Below are 25828 nucleotides of genomic sequence, written 5' to 3'. Positions count from 1 at the left end.
CATTATTGCCTTAAACAACAAACTGGACCGAATAGCTGACTGGATAACATCAAACTTAAACTGAATCCAGACAAGACATAAGGGGTTATCTTCTCTTGGAAAGATAATCTAGAACCTACAACCCCCGTTAGTATAGCTGGATCAATAGTGGTTTTTGGACCTACTGCTAAAGTTCTAGGTGTAAGTTTAGATCGTTCAAAAATAGTCCAAATCTTGGCGGTTAAACTAATTACCAACTCACACAAATATAACTATGTAACTCCCCATCTTCATCAGGAATACTGGCTGCCAGTTTGTCATAGAATAATATATAAAACTCTTGTCCTTAGTCATACAATCTTTCACTCATGACAACTGTTATACCTTTCTCACCTGTTGATTCCTTACTTACCCCCACAATCCCTCAGATCCTCTCAGCATAATTGCTTAACAATTCCTTCATTCCACACCATTGGTCTTGACACCATAAGAGCAAACATTTTCAGAGTAGTAGCCCCCACACATTGGAGCTCCCTGCCCATATCTCTAAGACTAGAATATTCTTATCCAAAATTTAAACAAGAATGAAAGACTTTTCTATTTTGTGATGCCTTCAACTTATAATGCGTACGTACTAATTTCTGCCCACCCCTGCCTTCTCCCATCCCAAGAATAGGGTACAAACCATGCTGAATATACTTTACTGACTGGACTGTTAGCTTTTAATACACAGTTCCCTCTAAGCATTGCTACCAGTAGGTGATGGTGCTTCAGTATTGTGTTTTCTCTAGGGACAGGCAGGTTCCCTGGAGTTCCACAGAACTTGCTTGTCCCTCACTATTGAAAAAGTGAAAGTGAAACAGTACCCCCTACTGGCAGCACTGTACATGGAGGACTCCCGCTCAACTTAGAGGGAACAGTGTTTTAATACTTTATCTCTCCCTCCTTGCCTATCCCTTTCCTATCGAATACATGTAGTTCCTTTCCGTTCAAAATATTGATACTTTATATTTGCAAACTGCTCAGATAGTTTGCTCTTGAGTAGTATAACAAGGTTTAAATAAACACAAAACATTTAACCAGTGTTTCCTAGGTCAGTCCTGGAGTACCCAGTTGGGTTTTCAATATATCCACAATGAATATGCATGAACTTAATTTGTATACACTTCCTCTATTATATTCAAATTTCTTTCATGAATATTCATTGTGGATATTCTGAAAACCTGACTGGTAAAGAGGTACTACAGGACAGACTGGAGAAACACTGCATTAAACTGCCAGTTTTGTATTGTTTTGGAAGCGGAAGGAAGCCTGTTCAGCCTCTAAGCGCTGATAGTGAGAAATAAACACGTGTGTGAGTCCAAGCAAAAATGGAAGCACACATTGGGGCCTATTTTTCTGTGCTTAAATATTTGCCTTTCAAAAATTAAAGTGCAATCAGTTTTCATAAAGGCGCAGAACGGCACCGATGTGTACTTGCGCTTTTGGTTTTACCTGGGCATGCACACAGGAACTGTACTTACTGTGCAAATTTTGTGTGCATGGACCAAGCACGTTCCTCCCCCTTGTTTTCGGTTTAGTAACACTCATAAAACTTGAATGCCGTTTTCTTTGAGCAATGGAGAGCTGGATTTCTGTGCTGTTCTTGTGCTATGGGGTTTGTGCTGTTGGCTTTAGCGCCAGACCATTGAACATTGGGGACCTGGATAGCTAACAGCATATAGTTTGGACCTTAATATATGCACTCCAACATGACCAATCAGCTGTCTGGGACCTGGTGCTAATAATCTGCAGTACGTGGATAGCTGCTCACTGCCCAGATATTCACTGGCACTGTCTGGTTGAGTTTGCTTTGGTCAGTACACTTTAATCAGGCAGGAGGCTCTCCTTTCTGGTTAAATTGTTTAAGATATCAGGCCCATTATCTTTTAATCAGTTTCTTGTGTGCATGCAAAGCTTTTAGTGTTAGTGATAACCTTGCTTTTGTGCAATGGCACAGGCTTAAAGAACAGAAAGGACACAGTGTTCAAGATTGTTCTTTTAACTACCTTTTGGTAGCTACTCCAGTTAGGGAGTGCATGTAAAGGCATGTTACTTGGAGCAAACATGTTGATTGGGCTGCTCTTCTGACATTTTAATGTGTTTTGCCACAGGTTGATAGGCATTAACTTTGCAAAAACACTAAGATGCAGAGTATGTTCCAGCCAGCTAAGAACCCACTTCCTAGAAGTCATTGATCCATGCTATGTAGTTTATCAAGAATCCTCACTTTGGGCTCCTTTTACAAAGCTGAGCTATCGATTAGCAGTGCGCTGAATGTGAAGAAGCCCATGGGAATAGAATGGGCTTCTTCACATTCATTATGCCGCTAATAAGTAGCACAGTTTTGTAAAAGGAGCCCCTTATTTGCTGCTGTTCATTCTAAATTTATGGCTGTTTCATTTTATGGGTTGGGTTAGATCCTTCAGCTGGTTGGGCTTCATCTGCAGCCTGGCCACCAGTCCTTTCTCCACTCATCTCCTTGCTCTAATCAGGACTGGTGTCAACCATGCTGAGGCCCAGGGCAGAAATTTTAAAAGGGGGCCCCAGAGCCCACCAGCAGGCTGTATTTCAGACTGAGGCAGGCTCAGGGTCCCTTGTAGCATGGAGGCCCAGGGCAACTGTGCCCAACTCTAACCCTAGGTATAACACAAGAAACCCCCCAACAAAATAAAAAGTACCCCCTCCCTTTAGAATACTAAGTTGGGAGATCCTTTATATTCAGTTCAAAAACATTTTCTTTCTTCCCAAATCTTTTTCTTGAAACAACATGCATTATTTTCTAGTGTCCTATTACATGATGACTTGCCAATGTAAATTACAACTCCAGGAGCTTAACAAATGTACTGTAGTCCAGTGCAATTTAGTTGAACTGGTTTTTATTTGTTTATAATGTTATTAATTAAAAGAGGACTTTCATAGTATGCTTTCATATTTAATAACATTTCTAATTCACACAATCTGCATACAGCACAATGTAGATGGAGTACAGGGATATTGAAATATAAAAATGTTAAAATACATCAAAATAAAAACATACATCTTATTCTTCCCCCAAAGACCTGCCAAAAAGAAATGCTTTCATTTTTTTTTCAAAACGTTAAGTAATTTTGTTCAGTCTATAATGCACCAGGGGAAAGGGGGAAGGGATTTGATATACCATCTTTCTGTGGTACAGTCAAAACAGTTTACGTATTATATACAGGGACTTGTATATAATTATACACACTTCTATAAAGCAACATGCTCCCCAAACGTGGGCCTGCAAGCAGTTCTTAAACTCAGGTTTATTTCATTCTGGGACTGATTTTAGGGTGCAGTGATAATGGTGCCATGTGCAAGACTCTGTTTGATTCCAGGTTTTTAGGCAGGCTGGCTGACTGGAAAGGTTTAAGGCAGGTGCAGGCAAGCTATTGTCCGCAAGCCAAAACCTCTAATACTGTGCTGGTCAATCCACTTGTAATTATACACAAATATCTTCTGGCTCGGTGTAATATGGTCTTGGTGAGATCTGCATCAGTTCAAAACTTCACTGATCTTGCCACAGAAATATAAGAACACTCCCAAAACAAACTATGGAAAATACTTATATTGCCATAAAGATTTATTTAATAATGCTTTTTTTAATATTGGAAGAAAAAAAAGGCCTCAACAGTGCCTGTGGTGCTAATAGTTTTGCTGAAGAAAGCATCCACCGTGGCTTAAGCTCATCATTGACCAAAAAAAAAACTCCACTCCTTCATAATCTCCAAATTTTTATATTTTCATAACTGTAACATACTCAAAGACTTTCAAAATATAAACAGCACACTTTAAAGCTGCAAGATGTATGCTGTTTATATTTTGAAAATCTTTGAACATCTTATACTTACAAAAATATAAAAATTTTGAGGTGCAAAAATATTAGCACCACAATCTCTGTTGAGACCTTTTTTTCACATAATATTAAAAAAGCATTATTAAATAAATCTTTATGGCAACGTAAGTATTTTCCACAGTTTGTTTGGGGAGATCTGCATTAGTGACGGGCCACAGATAGGTGATAATGGGCTGAGAGAGGGGCTTCATGGGTGGTTAACATTTTTCTTTTTAAATTGATGCTAGTCCGGGCTAAAATTCTGGCTGCAGCAGCAGCAGCATTGGTAGCCACGGGTAGGTGTTCATAGGGCAGTTCTTGTTATTGGCTTCATATATCATAAGGACTGTACTGGGGTCCCCTTCCTGCTACCTAAGCCACAGACTGCAGCAACACCCTAACCCAGTCACAGCTGTCAATGCAACCCTCCGACCAACATGTTTGCATAGCTGTGGATTAAATCATAACATATACTGCCTTCCTTGAACCAAAGTTCAATTTACAATGGTTTTCTATCTATCTGTAATATGCTTAGGGGGAAGTGTTGTCTGGAGACTGGCAGGGTATACATGCACCTTTCCAGGAGTTTTCAGCTGATGGAAGGCTATTGGCTTCACAGCTTAGGGCTGTGGCCCTCTAATTCCCTTCACAGGACTGGAGGACCACAGGACAAGAGGGAGCCACAGAGATATGTGAGGGACCAGAAGAAAGGAGGTTTACGTGGGTGAAGGGGAGGGATGAGGATCTTGGTATTGTGTTCAGATTGTGAAGAATGGAGATAATAGGGCCAAGCAGGGGAGATTTGACCTATGAGCAAAGGACATTGAACAAGATCCTTTGAATTTCACTGTCAGTAAACAAAAAATATAACAATCAAATGCATAATAATAATCAGAAAAACAATAACACATCTCTGTGCTAGGTGAATTGGGAAAGGAGCTTGTGGAGGCAAAATTTACAGTCCTGAAGAAGAAGAGCATTTTGGCCGTCACTCAACAGCCACACCTACACAAACCATTGCTGAGTTAACAGTCCCTGGCTCCTGGTCAAATATTGTATATAGTTCACAGTTTATTATTTATAGCCTGCCTTTACCTAAGGTGTGGTACAAGTCACATGCATAATAATAAAACATAAAGAGCAATATACACAACCATAGTCCATACATGCAGACACAATTAATAATGTAAAAAAGTCATTGTAGAGGCCAAAAGAAGTACACCTGGTCTAGCCAGGACTCAAAGCATTGCAAAAGCTTAGTACAACCAATGGTATTTCAACAGTCACTTAAAAGTGGCAACAGGTTGTGGTCATCTTAATAACAGTGGCAGTTGATTCCACTCACGTGGTTCAGCTACTGAAAATCTCTTTGCCATGTCACCTATATCCTTAATTGTCGCAAATCAAGCACAACCAGGCCACAGGCACTCGCTGATCAAAATGTTTACACTATGGACTTAGTGGTTAGGGTGGTGGACTTTGGTCCTGGGGAACTGAGGAACTGAGTTCGATTCCCACTTCAGGCACAGGCAGCTCCTTGTGACTCTGGGCAAGTCACTTAACCCTCCATTGCCCCATGTAAGCCGCATTGAGCCTGCCATGAGTGGGAAAGCGCGGGGTACAAATGTAACAAAAATAAATAAATAAATCATCGATGGCTGGGGCTACACAAGTAGGGAAAAGCCCCAGGAAGTTGTAGTCTCGGTAGAAATGACAAGTCCACAGGAGCAGGTAGAATCTTCTGGGCCACAAAGTGTGTTTCCCATTCTGGAGGTAATTATTTCACAGATCCTATGGTTAATTATTTCAGTTTTCTCCTGACCCTCCGAGGTGAATGAAAGGAACACAGCCAAAATCACTGTTGACTTTATTTAGAAAGTCATTCAACAAATGAAAAAAACAAACAAAAGAATGTTGATTAGTTCAGCTTATAGTAGTTTATTGTCAGATTTTCCCGTCCTAACCCTACTCCTGATGCAATCAATATGCATATCTGCCAAACCAGTAATTGTACCTGATATAAAATAATAGAGCAAGCACTGAATTTTGACACTTTTTTAACTGACCTTTTAGTGCTGATTCTTTACTGCAGCTTAGGAGTGAATTAAAACTCCTAGATGGGAGCAGCAGGGTCATCTGAGGTGATGTGCAGCAGTTCATCTCAAGGCTTCATAGCCCAAGTGGGCCCGGTAGCCCTCCTCCTCCAGCTATCTCTGGCCCGCAGCACTGCAAGTCAGTGCACTACTACTACTTATCATTTCTATAGCGCTACCAGACGTACGCAGCGCTGTACACTTGAACATGAAGAGACAGTCCCTGCACGACAGAACTTACAATCTAATTAGGACAGACAAACAGGACAAAAAAGAGATAAGGGAATATTAAAGTGAGGATGATAAAATAAGGGTTCTGAACAAGTGAATAAGGGTTAGGAGTTAAAAGCAGCATAAAAAAGGTGGGCTTTTAGCTTAGATTTGAAGACGGCCAGAGATGGAGCTTGACGTACCAGCTCAGGAAGTCTGTTCCAGGCATGTGGTGCAGCAAGATAAAAGGAATGGAGTCTGGAGTTAGCTGTGGAGGAGAAGGGTGCAGATAAGAGAGATGTTCCCAGGGAGGAGTGTAGGGAGAGATGAGAGTGGAGAGGTATTGAGGAGCTGCAGAGTGAATGCACTTATGAGTGGAGGAGTAGCCTAGTGGTTAGTGCAGTGGACTCTGATCCTGGGGAACTGAGTTCGATTCCCACTGCAGCTTCTTGTGACTCTGGGCAAGTCACTTAACCCTCCATTGCCCCTGGTACAGTTCAAACTCTACAAGAGGTGATAAGAGTGTGGATGAGGGTTCTGGTACTGTGCTCAGAAAGGAAAGGGCAAATTTTGGTGATATTATAGAGAAAGAAACAACAGGTTTTAGCAGTCTGCTGAATATGTACAGAGAAGGAGAGGAAGGAGTCGAAGATGACCCCAAGGTGCACCTGGCATAGGGAGGCACTCAGCCGGAGAGATTCACGTTGCTTTACCACCCTGGACCAATAACACTTTGAGAGTTGGGAAGGCCCTTGCGGAAAGACAAAATGACGTTAGTGGAGGGCGGGATACTGAGAGGGAAGGCTGGAGGTGATGCGACCTGAGGTAAGATGAATGGCTTAAAGCAGGGCGGCAGGAAGGAGAAGAGGGGCGAGGAGAGGAGAATCGCTGGACATGAATGGGAAAGGGGAGTCACTGGTCATGGAGGGGAGGGGAGAATTGCTGGACATGGGATGGGAGAGAAGGGCAGGGCAGAGGAGAATCGCTGGACATGGATGGGAGGGGAGAATCACAGAACACGGATAGGAGGGAAGGTCAGAGGAGAATCACTGGGCATGGATTGGATGGGACGGGAGGGGAGAATCGCTGGACATGGCAGAGGAGAATCGCTGGACATGGATTGGAGGGGAGGGCAGGGCAGAGGAGCATCGCTGGACATGGATGAGAGGGGAGAATCACTGGACATGGAGGGGAGGGCAGGGGAGAGAGGAGAAATTGCTTAGATGACAGCCTTCCTAGGTCCCATTTCATTTTTCATGAAACAGGCTTTGTTGCTTGTCTAAAAATATTTGGCTGCCATCTGCTGCCATATTGCCTTTGTAAGGGCATATGCTTGAATGGGAAATCATCTTACAGCTTGGGACGACTGATGCCTTTAGTAAAGCAAATAGGCACAGCGAAGGAGACAAGAAGGATGATGACAGAAACATCTAATGGACTCAAAAGAGTTCACATCAAAAGTTTATTGCTAAAAACTTTTGATGTAAACTCTTTTCCATTAGAGATTTTTGTCATCATCCTTCTTGTCTCCTTCGCTGTGCCAGTTTGCTTTGCTTGACCTGTGCTGAGGTTTTTTGTTCTTCTGAATTTGTCGCTTGATGCCTTTAGTAAGACATTTTATTTTGGACCAGACATGTATTCAGTTGTTCTTGCTTAAAACAAGCAGGATAGTGGAATAGCACATAGAGTAACAACATATTTAGCAAAGATATGTTCCTGGTGTATAGTTGTTAGGTACAAGACTGCTGGGCTGTAGACAATTCTTTTTATGGGAAAGAATATACTAGAATGACAAGCTATGGTATATATATATTTGAAAATAAAACTAAAGATACTGCATTTGGATATTTGCTATTTTGCTGAAAAATTTATTTTTCTTGTTAATATGGTTACAATGATGGACTTTGCAGAGTTGCCTTGAAACTGCAGACTTGGTTTAGTTGCAATTAAGTTTCTTCTGTGGTTGCCCTTAACTGTTCCTCACAGATCTGGTAACACAATAACATTCTTATTTCTGTATGGCAAATGCATTATTTTTATAAGGCAAGCAGTACTTGATGAAACAAAATAAAAGCAGGTATACTTTTGTTCTTCTGGTGAAATTGTAGTTTTTATTTACCCTTCAGCTAGTTAATCTCTTCCGACAGCTTGGCTTCATGCCCACATGGAGGCTGTTTCAGTGTTTTTTACTGTGGTGAAGGGAGGGTAAAGGGAAGGGTTTCAGAGCTGCTAGAGATTTCTCTGTATTTTTTTTTAATCTGCCTACTTGGGAACTTTTGAATTCTGGTTATCAAGAGATTGGCTGGTTGGGGAGGACGCTCAAAGTTTTGTTCTTCCCTTCCATTCCAGACTCGAAGTGTTACAGATTATGGTGGATATGATGTGACACTTTCACTTCCTGGTCCTTCTCTCCCCTGCTCCAGTTCTTAGTGGCATCCATTTGTTTTAGCTTCATCTGTTATGGGATGATATAGCTACCTCCTCCTTCCAGCCTGCATGGATAGCAGTAATATTATTATCTATCGCTTAATGTTTTTCCAGAGACCTGACAAGCAATATTACTCTTGGAATGTTTGTGTTAAACCTGTAGACCTCCCAGGTTTGTGTTTGCTGTAGCAGAAGGTTCTCAATTCCAGCTGTTATATTGGAGGAGGAACCAGAGGCGTAGCAAGGTCGGCTGCCACCCGGGGCAGATCGCCGCTGCGCACCCCCCCCCCCCCCGGGTGCAGCACGACCCCCCTTTCCCGGTGCATCAGGAAGTAACCTGTTCGGGGGCAGAGGGTGCAGGGAACCAGTGGAGCCAACAGGCGCACGCGGCTGCTCTCTGCACCCTCCAGCAGCGTGCACCCAGGGCAGACCGTCCCCACTGCCCCGCCCTTGCTACGCCACTGGGAGGAACCCAAAATTTGCAAATTAACTGAGTCTTTGAAAAATGTGTACATATCTCATGCATGTTCATCATGGATAAAGTAGATACTTCATGAACATTGAAGTTGAGAACCACTGCTACTGTTTATATATAGCCTGGGTGTTACAGTGATGAACCTCTAGGTGAAGGATGTGGATTTTAGCTTGCTCCAAAACTGGATCTAATGCCTTTATTCAGGAGATCATTGATTCACGCTTCATTTGGAGATATAGGGAGAACACAAGATCTTTGGATGGCCTTAGCATTGGTACACCATGAGAACTGGACATTCTTAAATTCTTTTCATCTTTTATCCATTTTCTCGTTCTGTCAACTTTAGTGCCATGTTTCTATTCCCCCAAGATAGCACAGCTAGATAGCTCAAGAAGCCCTCTTTGGTCTAAGGCAGGGGTAGGCAACTCCGGTCCTCGAGAGCCGCAGGCAGGTCAGGTTTTCAGGATATCCACAATGAATATGCAGGAGATAGATTTGCATACCATGGAGGCAGTGCTTGCAAATCTATCTCCTGCATATTCATTGTGGATATCCTGAAAACCTGACCTGCTTGTGGTTCTCGAGGACCGGAGTTGCCTACCCCTGGTCTAAGGTTCAAGATATACTCTCAGTGCTGCTTGTAGGCCAGCAGATACTGCCATAGTGGAGACATCCATATCTCCAACCTTTATGGGTTTGAATGCAATACCTTCGTAAATGTCCCTAGATTCTACTGGCTCCAAAAGATGGGGATCCACACGTAAATTGCCTATACTGCAGCCTGAGCCATCAAACCTGCCCTGGGAAGCATTTTTATATACAATTTCTGTCACAAAACAGCTAGCCACCCACCTGGGGTTACCCTGTGACCACTTAGAGGGTCTGTCCCCAGCACAGCTCAGTTCCGCCTGCACCTGCTGCGTGTGCTCTACACTAGCACCCTCTTCCCACTGACTGGGTCACAGCTGCCCCTTGGCAAGTCTCTCGCTCTCAAATTATCCCCAGTGATTTCTAGGTCACTGGGACCACACTCCCAGTGGTCCCACAGTTCCCAGAAAGCACTCACAGACCCAACAAATAAACCACCAAGATTCTTTATTAGTCCAGACAAACAGAGTGAACAAACAGTTTTGTTTATTCTCATAAAAATTGAACACTGAACAATAAATGTGCAATTAGCAAACAAGAACAGGTAACTGAAATATGGATCGATTATAACACTAACTAAACATTTTCATACTTCCTAGAAAAGTACCTAGGAAGATCAGGATATATAACTGTTTGTTTACTAAGCCTCAGCAAAGAGATTCTGCGCTCTTTTCTTCCTGGCTAGGACTGAAGGCAAGATCAGTACAGCCTCAGCACCTAGGTTTCTCTCTTTCTAGGGCTCTGGGCTGAGTGGTGAGTTCTGCCTCGTCCCTTCCCTTGGAGCTACCCTTTTGTTCTGTGTTTGGTGTGTCCTGCCCTTGTAGCTGACTCAAACCCTTTGCCTCCGTGGGGGTTGTTTGTTTGTTCTCTCCCTGTACTTAGTTAATCCCTGACTGCAGTGTACTGCCTGGACAGCTGTGAGTCCTCAGCCTGGTTAACCCTTTGTCTGCAGTGTTACTCCCTCAGGCAGCAGTATGTTCAGAGCAGTCTTTTCCCTTGTGTTCTGTTTTAGTTCTGTTTGCTGTCCCTTCCCTCTCTATTGGCTATGTACCACTCTTTCTGAGTGGGGTGCGTGTCAGGCCCTGCACTCTAGTTTTGCTGCCTTGCCTTCCCCTGTTTTCTGTGGGTCTCTGCTTTCGGTATCCATATTTCCACAGTCCCTCATTTTCCCTTGTATGCTGTGGGGTACAGCCTGACGTGTTTCCTATTGTTACCTTAGTTCCCTTTACCTTGTGTTTTAGGGAGCACCTAGTGTGTGTTGGTGCTCTAGTCCCCGTGGGGACCCCTCGTGTTGCCTTTCTCCCTTCCCTGGGTGTGACTCGGTTCCTGATAGGCCATGAGGCCCGCATGACTCTATTCTGAGCAAGTGGATTCCTGTTAGGCCATGAGGCCCGCCTGAATGCCCTATCTTCCCCTTAGTGCAAGTTGGTTGCGTGTCTGTGGGCAGGGCGTGGGTCATGTGTAGTGTCTGTTCGGTCTATCCTAGGCCTTGGCCTAAAAGCTATATTAGGCCTCGGCCTAGGTTCAAGGGTTCACGACCAGACTAACACTACCAAGTATTCATCTCTTAGGAAGGAGCTGTTCTCTCATTGAAAAGACTGAGTTTTAAAGCCCATGATAGTAAAATATTTATTAATTTCTTGTTACAGGTAGAATTATCTTTTACAGTTGTGGTTGGATGGTTTCCAAATAATTGGAAATGAAAGTGCATCTTGGATAATTCATACATCTTTAGTGCTTACCAGATAATTGAAACAGAAACCAAAATCTACATATAACCTAGGCTCTGTAAACTAAGGGCCCCTTTTACTAAACCGTGCTAGCAATTCCCACGTCACAAGTGTGATGAAGCCCATTCGAATTGAATGGGCTGCATCGCATTTGCCATGCAAGGAATCACGAGCGCTGATTAGTGAAAGGGGCCCATAGTCCCCTGCAGGATTCCAGCTTCTTGCTTTCCTCATGAATCCATTTCAAAAATGATTTGGCTGTGCAAGCAGGGGGCTCAAAGGACTGACTTCAACTTTATTAGACATTTGTAAAAACAAGTTTGACATTTTTGACAAGTTTGACATTTTTGAAAGGTTTACATATCGTCTGCAAATTCAGCAGAAGAAATACTAACACATCACAGTGTCTGTTTGCTCTTTTTAAATTTACTACTATTCCTAGTACAGCCTGTTGTTCTCAACACAGTTCCCGTCAACGTGCCAGACCAACTCAGCCTGAGTGAAGGAGACATCTGCAGAATAACAATGTAGAAAAATATTCTAGAAAACCTATCCAAATACTGTTTGCCTTACTATCAACCACTTAGTTTCAGTGTTTTTTTTATTGATGACTCAGCAGAATAAACTTACTCAATACTCTGAATATACAAAAAAATCAAATAGCATAACAGACAAAAAAAAATTCAAGAATAAAAACCGTCATCAAGTTTGTAACAAAATTCTTCCACCCCTACCTATATCGATTGTCTATGACTTAGCTTTTCACATTCATACCTATATATAGAACAACTTGTGTGGTGAATGAGTGTGAAAAGCTAAGTCATAGACAATTGATGTTAGTACAGATAAGCTACAGCAGAAAGAGCAAACATTTTATCCAATCTCGGAAAACAGCACTTTTTAAATAAGGACATCAAACAGATAACATTCCCTCCTTAGTATTCAGCCCTCTCCCAATCTACCCACTGCAACAAATCCCCAACCCCCACAGAAACAAAGTCCAAGAGACTGGGCTCCTTCTAGTCTCCCGGATACTCCAAAGCTCCTATCAACCTCTCTTATTCCTAATGCTGGTGATAATAGAGAGATCTGTTTGTTTTTTCTTTGCAGCACTCTGAGAGAGCAGCCTGGGCTTCTTTTCCGTGTTCATCATGTTTTGTGCATATAAAGTACCTCACCTTTGTGCCTTTACTGGATGGAGAGATTTCAGTTTAACTCTGACATGTATGAAAACATTTTTAGCAGCATTCTTTACAAAATGACTCCAGTTTATGAATCTCCCCAACTATGCTTGCTACTAGGGCCGAATAGTGATTTAAATTTGAATATGAATAATCTAGGGCTCTACTGTGCTAAATTGTACTGAAATAAACACTTGATCTCTGATTTCACATTGCTTCTTTTGTTAATTGTTATGTTAAAGCTCAATGCCCATTATTTGTATTCGGCTGAATAGTGAAATATGCTGTTCAGTACAGCTCTACTTGCTACAGAATCCCTCGTTTCTTGTTCATACTATAAGTAATTAGTCTGCCTGTTAAGACAGCTTTATGTTTCCCAGCACAGTTGATAATTATGCAATGTGAGGGTTCTGAGACTAAAAATTTTCCAATACTTCATCAGTAGGCTGTTGAATGTCCTTATCGTCAAAAGCACAGAGCTTTAGTCTCCACCCCTCCATTTCCCTTGGATCTTACCAATATCTGAAAAGTTAAAAAAGGATCAAGCACAAGAGAATGCTCTGTTATGTAATGTGCAGGACAAGCTGTACAGCACCTAGGACATTAATACAGTTAACATAGATAAGAACATAAGAGTAGTCATACTGGGTCAGACCAACGGTCCATCTATCCCAGTATCCTGTTTCCAAACAGTGGCCAAGCCAGATCACAAGTATCTGGCAGAAACCCAATTAGTAGTAACAATCTATGCTACCAATCCTGGGGCAAGCAGTCTGTCTAGCTCAATAGCAAACTATGGACTTTTTCTCCAGGAACTTGTCCAAGCATTTTTTAAACCCAGATAGGCTAACCGCTGTTATCACATCCTCCGGCAAAGAGATCCAGAGCTTAACTTCGTTGAGTGAAAAAATATTTCCTCCTATTTGTTTTAAAAGTATTTCCATATAAGTTCCTTGAGTGTCCCCTAGCCTTTGTATTTTTGGAATGAGTAAAAAAATCGATTAACCTCTACTCGTTCTACACCACTCAGGATTTTGTAGACCTCAGTCATGTCTCTCCTCATCCATCTCTTTTCCACACTGAACAGCCCTAACCTCTTTAGTCTTTCCTCATACAAGCAGAGTTTCATCCCCTTTATCTTTTTTGAACCTTTTCTAATTCCACTGTATATTTTTTTGAGATACGGCGACCAGAACTGAACGCAGTACTCAAGGTGTGGTCGCACCATAGAGCAATACAGAGGCATTATAGTATTTTCGGTCTTATTCACCATCCCTTTCCTAATAATTCCTAGCATCCTGTTAGCCTTTTTGGCCGCCACCGCCACACACTGAGCAGAAGATTTCAGTGTATTATCTACAACGACACCTAGATCTTTTTCTCAAGTGCTGACCCCCAAGGTGGAACCTAGCATCAGGTAACTATGATCTGCATTATTCTTTCCAATGTGCATCACCTTGCATTTGTCCACATTAAATTTCATCTGCCATTTGGATACCCAGTCTTCCAATTTCCTAAGGTCTTCCTGCAATATTTCACAGTCTGCACATCTTTTAACAACCTGTTTTGTGTCATCTGCAAATTTAATCACCTCACTCATGGTTCTGATTTCGATATCATTTATAAATAAGTTAAATAGCACCAGTCCCAGTACTGATCCCTGTGGCACTCCACTGTTCACCTTCCTCCTCTATTGAGAGAAATGGCATTTAATCCTACTCTCTGTTTTCTAATCCACACCAGAACCTTGCCTCCTATCCCATGACTCTTTAATGTTCTCAGGAGTCTCTAATGAGGAACTCTATCAAAAGCTTTCTGAAAATCTAGATACACTGCATCAACTGGCTCACCTTTATCCACATGTTTATTCACACCGTCAAAGAAATGAAACAAATTGGTGAGGCAAGACTTTCCTTTACTGAACCCATGCTGACTCTGTCCCATTAAACCATGTTTGTCTATTTGTTCAGTAATTTTATTCTTTATAATACTTTCCACTATTTTGCCCGGCACTGAAGTTGGGCTTACCGGTCTGTAATTTCCCAGATCACCCCTGGAACCCTTTTAAGAAATCAGCTTTACATTGACCACCCTCCAATCTTCAGATACTACGGACGATTTTAACGACATGAGTTCTTTGAGTACCCGTGGATGTATGCCATCTGATCCAGGTGATTTACTACTTTTTAATTTGTCAATTTGGCTCAGTACATCTTCCAGGTTCATTGAGATTTCTTTCAATTCCTCTGCATCATCACCTTTGATAGCCATTTCTGATACAGGTAGATCTCTTACATCTTCTTCTATAAAGACAGAAGCAAAGAGTTCAGTTTCTCCTTTATGGCCTTGTCTTCCCTGAGTGCCCCTTTTACTCCCTTGGCTTTCTGTTTCTGATGTATCTGAAAAAGTTGTTGTTGTGAATTTTAGCCTCTGCAGCAAGTTTCTCTTCATATTCTCTTTTAGCATTCTTTATGAATGCTTTGCATCTGACTTGCCAGTGCTTATGTTGCTTCTTATTTTCTTTATTTGGGTCCTTTTTCCATTATTTGAAGGACAGTCTTTTGGCTCTAATAGCCTCTTTTACTTCACTTTTTCACCATGGTGGCTGTTGGTTTTTTTTCTTTCCACCTTTGCAAATACATGGAATGCATCTGGTCTGCACTTCCAAGATGGCATTTTTGAATAACGTCCATGCCTAATTTAGTGTCCTAACCTTAGCAGCAGATCCTTTTAGTTTCTTTTTAACCATTTTCCTCATTTTTATATAGTCGCCCTTTCGAAAATGAAATGCAGCTGCAGTAAATTTTCTTTCTGGGTTCATCCCAGATAGTAGATAAAACTTGATCATGTTATGATCACTGTTTCCCAAGGAACCCAACACCACCGTCTCTCACACTATACCATGCATGCCACCAAGGGCCAGATCCAAAATGGCTCCCCCCTTGTCAGTTCCTGGACCAGTTGCTCCAAGAAGCAGTCATTTATTACATCTAGAAATTTTTATCTCCCTGGCACTCCCTGATGTAACATTTATCCAGTCAATATTGGGGTAATTGAAATCACCCATTATTATAGTATTGCCCAATTTGCCAGCTTTCCTAATCTCTGTAAACATTTCTCTATCTGTTCATTCTGTCCCGGCGGATGGTAGTACAGTCCTATAAGAATACTCCTTCCCTTCACACATGGAATTTCTATCCATAATGATTCCAAGCTGCTATCTGTTTCATGTGGAATGTTTATCTTATTTGGCTCGATGCCTTGGGGAGTAATATGTATAATATACATATGGAAAATCTAAAAACACCAAATTTCAAACCCCTTAAGATACGTAGAGGCTTAGTTTCAAAGCACTTAGACTTACAAAGTTACAGGGAGGCATATTTTCAAAGCACTTAGATTTACAAAGTTACATAGTAACCTATGGAACTTTGTAAGTCAAAGTGCTCTGAAACTGAGCCCCTTCATCTATTTAAACTTGGAGGCATTTGTGTTCTGAGGAGGATCTCCTGGAAGACTATCCATCTTCATATTTAATTACAAATTCCAGTCCACTTCCAAGATCATAAATAGAGTGAATTCTGTAATCATCATCAGAAATAGAATGTACTTTGACTTGAGCTGGAGTTGTACAGGAGTGTCCTGAGCCATAAACGCAACCTGCGCAGCTGCACCAGCAGCACATCTCTGGAGCCTTATAAATTTACTAATCTGAATTTTGTCAAAAAATAGCATTACAGTATTACATATTGGCACTTTATAGACTAACCAATTTATCTAGGCTTGTGATTTTGAGGACCAGAGTCCACTTCGTCAGATGCATGCAGTGTAGTTTAGGTGATGCATAAATATATATGAAGATGCATGGGTGTGGGGATACATAGAAGGCATTGAAAGGTTCAGGGCAGGGTGTGGAAAAAGAATGATAAATAACAGCATGGTTCAGTTAGCTGACAACTGTGGTAAGTGAGACAAAACAAAGAATGGCTTAAGTATCATTATCTGTCCTCTATGCTTCTACTTTACACGTCTCCTTGCTGTCTCTGTTTTTTAACTGGCAATTTTCTCAGGGCCAGATGCACTAAACTTAACGAGCCATTAACGAGCAAGTAGTAAACCCTGGCATGCACTAAAGACTTTTTTCCGACGACAGTAGCAGCTAACGAAAATGGAATGCAGATGAGCAAATTGTGTAGAAACCCTATTGTAATGAGATGCACTAACCTTTTTCGATTGCCTTAATGCTGGAAAATCTAACGAGAGGTCTGTACCTCTCGTTGGGGCTGTGCGGGATTGAAAAACTGCTACAAACGTAATTAAAACAAAAAATCGGGGGGGGGGGGGGGGAAGTCAAGTGCTCGTCAGGGATGGCCTTTATGGACTTCCTTCACTCATCAAAAACAAACAAAAAAAATAGCGCTCCGTTTCAAAAAAGACGTCTATTTTGGCCGTCATCCCCCCCCCAAGACGCCGTGCCACTCACCCCCTCCGATGCGGCTTGACAGTGGAGTTGAGGACGCCCATCCAAAACAAACTGCCCATTTTGGCCGTCATTTCCCCCCCCCCCCCCCCCAATAATAAAAACGTCTTTTTTGGCAGTGCTTCACTCAGCTGAGAGACCTGGAAGTCTCTGAGCCAATCCCAGCGTGATAATTACCAAATTGTGGACTGTGACTATTTTTGTGTGAAAGGGTTACCCTAACTACCATCCGAGGCAGACACGGTCGTATAAATAACATAATTCTGTTCGCATTGCTATTCATCACCATTTGGAAAACATAAATGTCATTCAGCTCCAACTGTTCTACTGCTGCTTTCCCTTAGGCATCATTATTCCCAGGACTCATCTATATTCAAACACACAGCCAGGAGACAAAGATTACCACCCCCACCCACCCAATCAAGAAAAAGCATTCTTTTTATAACCAGACTTGAAGAAGAAATAAATATATATCACAGAACTGGAAAATGTTGACACATTTAGACTGACTCTGGACTTCTACATGAAGGTAGCTCTGGCCTCATTATTCAATATCTCTCTTTTAAATAGTAGTAATAAACAATATTAAGTGCATTTTTATAATATACAACTGCATTTCACAAAACAAAAGGACCAAGTTGTCACAAACCATCTTTCTGTTTTGATCTAGGTACAGGAAAATAAAAAGATTTTAAATGGTCCAAGGTTTCTTCATGTTTAATATGGGATATAAATGCACTAATCCTCTTTCCAAATTAGCGGTTTATATCTGTTGACATCAACTGATACCTTCCGCTTTTAGCGAATCTCCGAGCGGAAAAAGGGGGGGATATAAGGAGGATGACAGTGCCTCAAAAGTGCACCCTTATATCGTGGCACAGCCTACTTTAACTGGGAGCATTCACTCTCATCATCGGCTCAGCACCTCTTCCTTGTGATTATAGGCTTTTCATTAATATACGTTTTCTCTTTTAGTTTTTTTCTTTTTTTCTTTAATATAATTAACTTATCTGTCTTAGCTGCCCATTGTTCTCGGAGAGCCACGGCTGATTATGGTCAAAGTTTTGAAGAGCCTTCTTCAGGGTTCGTGGTGAGTCTCTCTACAAAATACAAAAAGCACTTCAGAAATCTGGCAACAATATAACCATACTCATAGAGCAACTTTGTTATAAAACGCATTTTCTCACATCACTGTTCTGGCGTCCAGGGCCACGTTACTACAGCTCTCTAGTGTATCCTTCTTTGAATATGGTGCCTGTATTTAAAGACTGACGTCAGACGCCTCCACTAGAGTGTATCCAATCCTAATCAACTATGTGGCTCTTTTAAAAAATGTTTAGAGAAAATGGTTCCATTCGAATCTAAGGTTCAGACCTGTTGGTAATACTGTCTTTAAACAAAAGATCCATCTTTGCTCTACTTGGGCCAGATGGCGTTTATTGTCCCTGCCTCTACCACTTAGAGTAAGTTGCTGTAGAACAATACACCATAGACTCTCAAACTCATGATGCTGTTCTTCACAGTGCATTGCTAACCGAGCGTCCGCTTTCTTGACATTGATATTGCTTTTGTGTTCTGTCAAACGGGTCAGTAGTTTCCGTGATGTCTGCCCTACATATAATTTATTGCAGGGGCATTGGATACAATACACTACATATTTTCAAGTGCATGAGGTCCTGGAGCTTAGAGTATATGTTTTATTAGACTGGGGATCCACAAATTCTTTAGCACAAATCATCGGCCTGCACATCTGACAGCTTCCACAGCTAGGGATACAAATGAACAATAAATAAATAAATAAATAAAATAATGGCCTGGTGCTTCTGTCATCTCCACTGGCGGGGTTCTCAATACTGCCGGTGATAGTCTTTCCTTGAGATTACTGCCCCGACTATATGCAAATCTCAGTCTCGTTATGTCAACAGATATAAACCACTAAGTTGGAAAGAGGATTAGTGAATTTGCATGCTGTAGAGTTATCCCTTTCAGCTCATAATATTATATAATATGGGATATAAATGTGTTCAGGGTTTCTTCCTGTCCATGCATCTGAACATGGTACGCATTTTAAAGAGGGTTAGTTGTCTCCAACGCATCTGTATTCTCCTTGTCTTGAATGGAACCATAATTCGGTCCTTAGGTCACTACAAAAAGTGCCCTTTGAGCCCATTTGGAAAGCAACACTCAAAAGATCTTACCTTGAAGTCTGTCTTTCTGATGGCAATATCTTTGGTGCGCAGGGTGTCAGATCTTCATATGCTGTTCTGTAGGGAGCCTTTTCTGCACTTCACTGAGGCAGGAGTCTCCATTCGCATGGTGCCTTCATTCCTCCCTAAATTGGCCTCTTAGTTTCACTTAAATCAGCCCTTGTTTCTTCTGTCCTTTAAGAGGGAAAATGGTAGACCTATACTAGTAATCTATCATTACGGTCAGCTACAGTGCTCAAAGGTTGGAGAATGGCTAATATGCCAGCCTTTAAAAAGAGTTCCAAATGTGATCTAGGAAACAATAGTTGCAAGAGCCTGATGCTGGGGTCAATGGTAAGAGCTATTCTGAAAAACAAAATTACTGGCTATATGGATAAACACAGCTTACTGAGGCAGAGACAACCTGGAGTTAGCAAAGTCATGCTTTACCAATGTGTTAGAAGAGTTTCATTCCTTTTACTAATGTAAATAGTGACATTTACATATGTAAATAGCATACACGTGTAAATGACAATTTTACAATGCTGCTATTGACGTGTAAATTCTACAAGTAGTATTACTTTATTTATTTTTTGTCTATTAGATTGTAAGCTGTTTGAGCAGGGACTGTCTTTCTTCTATGTTTGTGCAGCGCTGCGTACGCCTTGTAGCGCTATAGAAATGCTAAATAGTAGTAGTAAAATAGTAGTAGTACAAGACTTGAAGGTTTAAAGGGGGAATTTTCTGAGTGTGGTTTGGGCAGTCCAAGAAAATATGTTTCCCATGTTAGAGTGGGAATGCACCAGGGAGGTAATATTCAGCCCACGGGGGTCAGTGGTTTTGAAGCCACTGATAGCTGCAGACTGAATTAAGCCCAGATGTTCAGTGTTGGGCCATGTCTAAGGTCCGGCATTGAATATCCAGGTAAGAGCGGTCACCTGGAAGTTAACCAGGCAGTGTGGCCGATGTTCAGACCGGTGCCCAGTTAGCTTGGTGGAAAAATGTAGGACAGCCTTTTTGCTGTCCTAACTTTATCCATTTACTTAATCGGTTAGCGAACTGAATATTACCCCTAAATGGTTAAATTCCAGCTCAGTCTAAGCTCCACCTCGGACCACCCTGGGGGACAGTGCTGCAGCAGTCAGAGGCAATATTCAGCATTTCTACTAGCTCAGCAGGGTTTAACTGTGCAGAATCCTCCCCTGCCTGGTTAAACCCTTTTGAATATTGGGCCCATATATTAAAAATATATATATATATTTATATCTTTCTATTGGAATTTACACCTGCACTGAGAGATGTATAAGCATCAGTTGCCTCCATCAGTGATTGAGGGGGCAGTTGTGCTCACCTCATTGGTATCTAACACTATATCAAAAAGTGCAAAAAGAGGTATTTCACTTTGCTCCTTATTGGCTCCTGTTGTATGTTCTGTCTGTAAGTTGAAAGATCAGCACTCACACGTGTAGTTACCTTGCTCACATATGTAAAGCCCCAAGTAGTTTTTTGAAGTGTAGTTCTTGTGGAATTACGTCTGCTGTTGGACATGCTGGCAAATACATATGTATTTTCTGGCATCCCTATGCCTTCTTTATAAAGGCGTTGCGTTGAATGTAGCCTTTTTTGTAAAATATGGAAGGAAATGGGAGCGTCCTGAATTGGATGTTCCAATTACTACGTAAGGGACCCTTTTATGAAGCTATGGTAAGCACTGCGTGTGCTTACTGCAGCATAAAAGAGCTTACCGTAGGCATACTCAGTCATCCCATAGTAATTTTTGCATGTATGCGTGCTTCCCTCACTGGGGGATCTCCTGGGGGTGGGTCGGGGGCTAATTGGTTAGCACAGCTACATTGCAGCGTGCTGACCAATTAGCACATGAGCCCGTACGGCCTACAAAATAGGTGTAAGTGGTTATTCACTAATGAGAAAATTAGCGCATGGGAATGACGCATTTAAGCACACACTAAAGCCACTTTTTACCACAGCTTAGTAAAAGGGAACCTAAATGTCCTATACAAAGAGGGGCATAATGGAACAGGGACTCCCATCTCTGAGGATGTCCCCGCGAATAGGCGGGGCATCCCGTATTATCGAAACAAGATGGGTGTCCATCTTTCGTTTCGGTAATACGGTTGGGGACGCTCAAATCTCAACATTTAGGTCGATCTTAATGTTGAGATGGTTGACCTTGGTTTTCGCCGATAATGGAAACCGAGGATGCCCATCTCAAAAAGGACCAAATCCAAGGCATTTGGTCATGGGAGGAGCCAGCATTCGTAGTGCACTGGTCCCCCTCACATACCAGGACACCAACCGGGCACCCTAGGGGACACTGCAGTGGACTTCACAAATTGCTCCCAGGTGCATAGCTCCCTTACCTTTGGTGCTGAGCCCCCCAAAACCCACTCCCCACAACTGTGCACCACTACCATAGCCCTTAGGATGAAGGGGGGCACCTACATGTGGGTACAGTGGGTTTCGGGTGGGTTTTGGAGGGCTCACATTTACCACCACAAGTGTAACAGGTGGGGGGGGGGATGGGCCCGGGTCCGCCTGCCTGAAGTGTACTGGCTTCACTAAAAACTGCTCCAGGGACCTGCATACTGCTGTGATGGAGCTGGGTATGACATTTGAGGTTGGCATAGAGGCTGGCAAAAAATGGGTTTTTTTTGGGGGGGTGGGAGGGGGTTGGTGATCACTGGGGAGTAAAGGGAGGTCATCCCTGATTCCCTCCGGTGGTCATCTGGTCAGTTCGGACACCTTTTCGAGGCTTGGTCATGAAACAGAAGGGACCAAGTAAAGTCGGCCAAATGCTCGTGAGGGATGCCCTTCTTTTTTCCATTATAGGCCAAGGACGCCCATCTCTTAACCATGCCACCGTCCCGCCTTCGCTACGCTGCCGACATGCCCTCGTGAACTTTGGTCATCCCCATGACGGAAAGCAGTTGAGGACGCCCAAAATCAGCTTTCGATTATGCCGATTTGGGCAACCCTGAGAGAAGGACGCCCATCTCCCGATTTGTGTCGAAAGATGGGCGCCCTTCTCTTTCGATTATGCCCCTGACAATGGGACTTTATATTTGGGTTTTCAGAAAGCAGATCCTTGGGGCAGACCACTATTTACCTCTCTCTACTAAGAAAACTGACAATTCAATCTGACTCTCTGGTTCCTGCAAGACTCTCCGACTCTCTGGTGATGCAAGACTTGCCTTCATCCCTAGAGTTTTAAATCTGCCCACAACAATAATGTGTACACACTACTTCCCCAGTAAAGTTTAATCCTTGTAATCATATGTGGCCAAGAAAACCAACCCAATACCTGCCCAATGTTAATTATAGCTGTGTCAATTTTATTTGAGTTGCTGTTGTATATCACTTAAGGTTAAAAGAATACCATAAACTCAACAATACTCAAGGTTAACCAGTCATGTGCACATCTTTACCCCATATATTATCATCCTACTTGCTATCAGGACACATCCCCACCAACCAAACATCTTACCAAATGTGACTGAGGGAAAAAAAAATCTGCTGATTTTTGAGTGGGGAAAAATTCTGTTTTCAGATTACAGCAGCGCAACAAACCCAACACAGATTTGGAAATGCATCAAGTCAAAAAGAAAAAAAAGTCTCTCTTCTTTTATACTCATAGTTATCTTGGGAGCTAATTCCATTCATTGCACACGTGACTCTCCAGAACTCTTGCCAATGCCTTCTTGTTTTGACTTTAATGCAAGACTTTCAGATTCTTGATGGTCATTGAGTGCTGTTTAAAGCAAGTTTTAAAAAATGCAAGATAAAAAAAATAGCAAAAGAAAAAATAAGTACAGAGTTCAATATTGTAAATAGACTTGGTTTTATATATCTTTCTGTTCGAATAGTGAAGTTGCAGCTTGCTTCTATGCAGAGTTGAATGTGGCCAGAAGAAAGAAGAAACCATTTCATATATTTTGTTTTCCCCATTTGCACCTTCTCTTCAGAATTTGTACATGCTGTAATAGAAGGTTCTTTGTGCCACTTTGTTCCAGTTGTAGTACTCTGGCCTTTAAAAATTATGTTGTACTACCGAAGATCATACAGTTTGTTTTTACACATAAATCTTGTAGTATAGATTTTATGATGAGGATTTATTTTGTGATTTTTTTTTTTTTTTTTTGCAACACCCAGCAATTCCACCCAAGGAACCTTCAGAGAATGGTTAGTAAACATCTCTAATGTTTACTTTTTTCCAGGATAGACTCTACTGCAGCAGTGAACTTATGATCAGGATACTAGAAAGAAACTTCAAAACTGCCCAAAAACGTAAGACATTTGACATTAATGACATTCAAAGGAACTTAGTAGGGATTTTTATTTGCTCCTTAGACATAGTCTACTGTTTTCTTATAACCTTTCCAAGCACATCAAAGTCCTCATGCTGATCTCATCCTTCTAAAATTTACAATTCTGTACAACTTTATTTATTTATTTACTTGTTGCATTTGTATCCCACATTTTCCCACCTATTTGCAGGCTCATTGTGGCTTACATTATTCCGTAATGGTGATCGCCATTTCCGGAATGAGAAATACAAAGTGGTATTGCATTAAAGTTCATAAGTGGCAGAGCAGATTAAGCAGTCAAGTATAGAGAATTCATATTCGGAATGAGAAATAAAGTGGTATTACGTTAAAGTTTCTTCGTGACAAAGTAACTGAGGCAGTCAAGTATAGAGAGTCCGGTTTTGTCCAGTTCTGGTATGAGTTTCGTTGTCTGGTATTTAGGATGGATCATTGTGGTATGCCTTATTGAACAGGTTGGTTTTTAGTGATTTTCGGAAGTTAGCTAGGTCGTGCATTCCATAGTTGCGTGCTTATGTAGGAGAAGCTGGATGCATATGTTGATTTATATTTTAGTCCTTTGTAGCTGGGGTAGTGGAGATTCAGGAATGTGCGTGCTGATCTTTTTGTGTTCCTGGTTGATAAGTCTATGAGGTCTGATATGTAGACCGGGGCCTCGCCATGAATGATTTTATGAACCAGAGTGCAAATTTTGAATGTAATACGTTCTTTAAGTGGGAGCCAGTGTAGTTTTTCTCTTAGGGGTTTGGCGCTTTTGTTTTTTGTTTTTCCAAATATGAGTCTGGCTGCTGTGTTTTGGGCAGTTTGGAGTTTCTTAATGATTTGTTCTTTGCATCCGGCATAGATTGCATTGCAGTAATCTAGGTGGCTTAGCACCATTGATTGTACCAGGCTGTGGAATATTTCCCTTGGAAAGAAAGGTTTTACTCTTCTGAGTTTCCACATTGAATGGAACATTTTCTTTGTTGTATTTTTTGCATGGCTTTCTAGTGTGAGATTTCGTTCAATTGTGACTCCGAGAATTTTCAGGCTATCTGAAACAGGCAGGGTATAGTTTGGGGTGTTTATAGTGGTGGGTTTGTTTGTGTTATATTGTGATGAAAGGATGAGACATTGTGCTTTTTCTGCGTTGAGTTTTAATTGAAATGCATCCGCCCATGAATTCATGATTTGGAGGCTGTGTTTGATTTCATTTGTGTTTTCTGTTGGATCATGTTTGAACAGGATGTAGATCGTGACATCATCTGCGTAGATGTAGGGATTAAGGCCTTGATTGGATAGCGATTTGGCTAGATGTGTCATCATTAGGTTGAAAAGGGTCAGTGAAAGCGGTGATCCTTGGGGTACGCCACATTCTGGTTTCCATGGTGATGATGTATTCGAATTTGATATCACTTGGTATGTTCTTGCGGTTAGGAAGCCTTTGATCCAACTAAGTACGTTTCTTCCAATCCCGAAGTATTCTAGGATGTTTAATAGTATTTTATGGCTTACCATGTCGAACGCGCTGGACATGTCGAATTGTAGGAGAAGTACACGATTGCCAGTTGCAATTGCTTGTCTGAATTTGGTTAGGAGAATGGTTAGTACAGTTTCGGTGTTGTGGTTGGATCGAAATCCTGATTGTGATTCATGTAATATTGAGAATTTGTTTAAGTAGTCGGTAAGCTGCTTGGTTACCATACTTTCCATTAATTTGACTGCCAGAGGGATAGATGCTACTGGGCGGTAGTTGGTTATGTCATTTGCTTTTTTTATTTGAATCTTTAGGTATTGGGGTGAGTAGTATGTTTCCTCTATCCTTAGGGAAGAGTCTGTGTTGTAACATGTAGTTTAGGTGCGTCATGAGGTCCGTTATGAAGCTTTGAGGGGAGGATTTTATTAGGTTGTTGGGGCATATGTCCAGTTTGCAGTGGGATTTGGTGAACCTGTTGATCACTTGGGTGACGGTTTCATCAGTAAGTAGAGCAAAGCTTGTCCAAATTCGGTCTGCTGGATATTCATCGGGGATTGGGTCCAGACAGTCAATGAATTTTTCGTGGTCGGTGGTATTAAGTGGTAATGTGAGTCGTAGCTTTACAATTTTCTCGTTGAAGTATTTAGCAAGGTTGTCTGCTGATGGGGTGTCTGTGTTGGTTGTGATAATCGGTGTGATGTCTAGTAATTTGTTCACGAGTTGGA

At 41.7% G+C, this 25828-nt stretch overlaps 1 protein-coding gene across 3 annotated transcripts in view; it reads left to right on the top strand.

Annotated features, from left to right (window-relative positions):
* IRF2 (interferon regulatory factor 2) overlaps positions 1-25828 on the top strand; it is a 160479-nt gene that overhangs the window by 31945 nt on the left and 102706 nt on the right. The window contains exons 1-2 of one of the 3 annotated variants that reach the window (XM_030191503.1): positions 6988-7002; positions 23540-23609. The exons of 1 other annotated variant lie outside the window; for it this stretch is intronic. The gene's annotated coding sequence lies outside the window, so the exon portion shown is untranslated. Of the gene's footprint in view, positions 1-6987; positions 7003-23539; positions 23610-25828 lie in introns of those variants that run through there. One more of the 3 variants, XM_030191502.1, reaches the window with a different exon arrangement.

Source organism: Microcaecilia unicolor, chromosome 2 (genome assembly GCF_901765095.1).
Source record: "Microcaecilia unicolor chromosome 2, aMicUni1.1, whole genome shotgun sequence".
Classification (NCBI taxonomy): domain Eukaryota; kingdom Metazoa; phylum Chordata; class Amphibia; order Gymnophiona; family Siphonopidae; genus Microcaecilia; species Microcaecilia unicolor.
The sequence above is the reverse complement of the archived record's forward strand: the minus strand, read 5'-3'. Positions and strand labels throughout refer to the sequence as shown.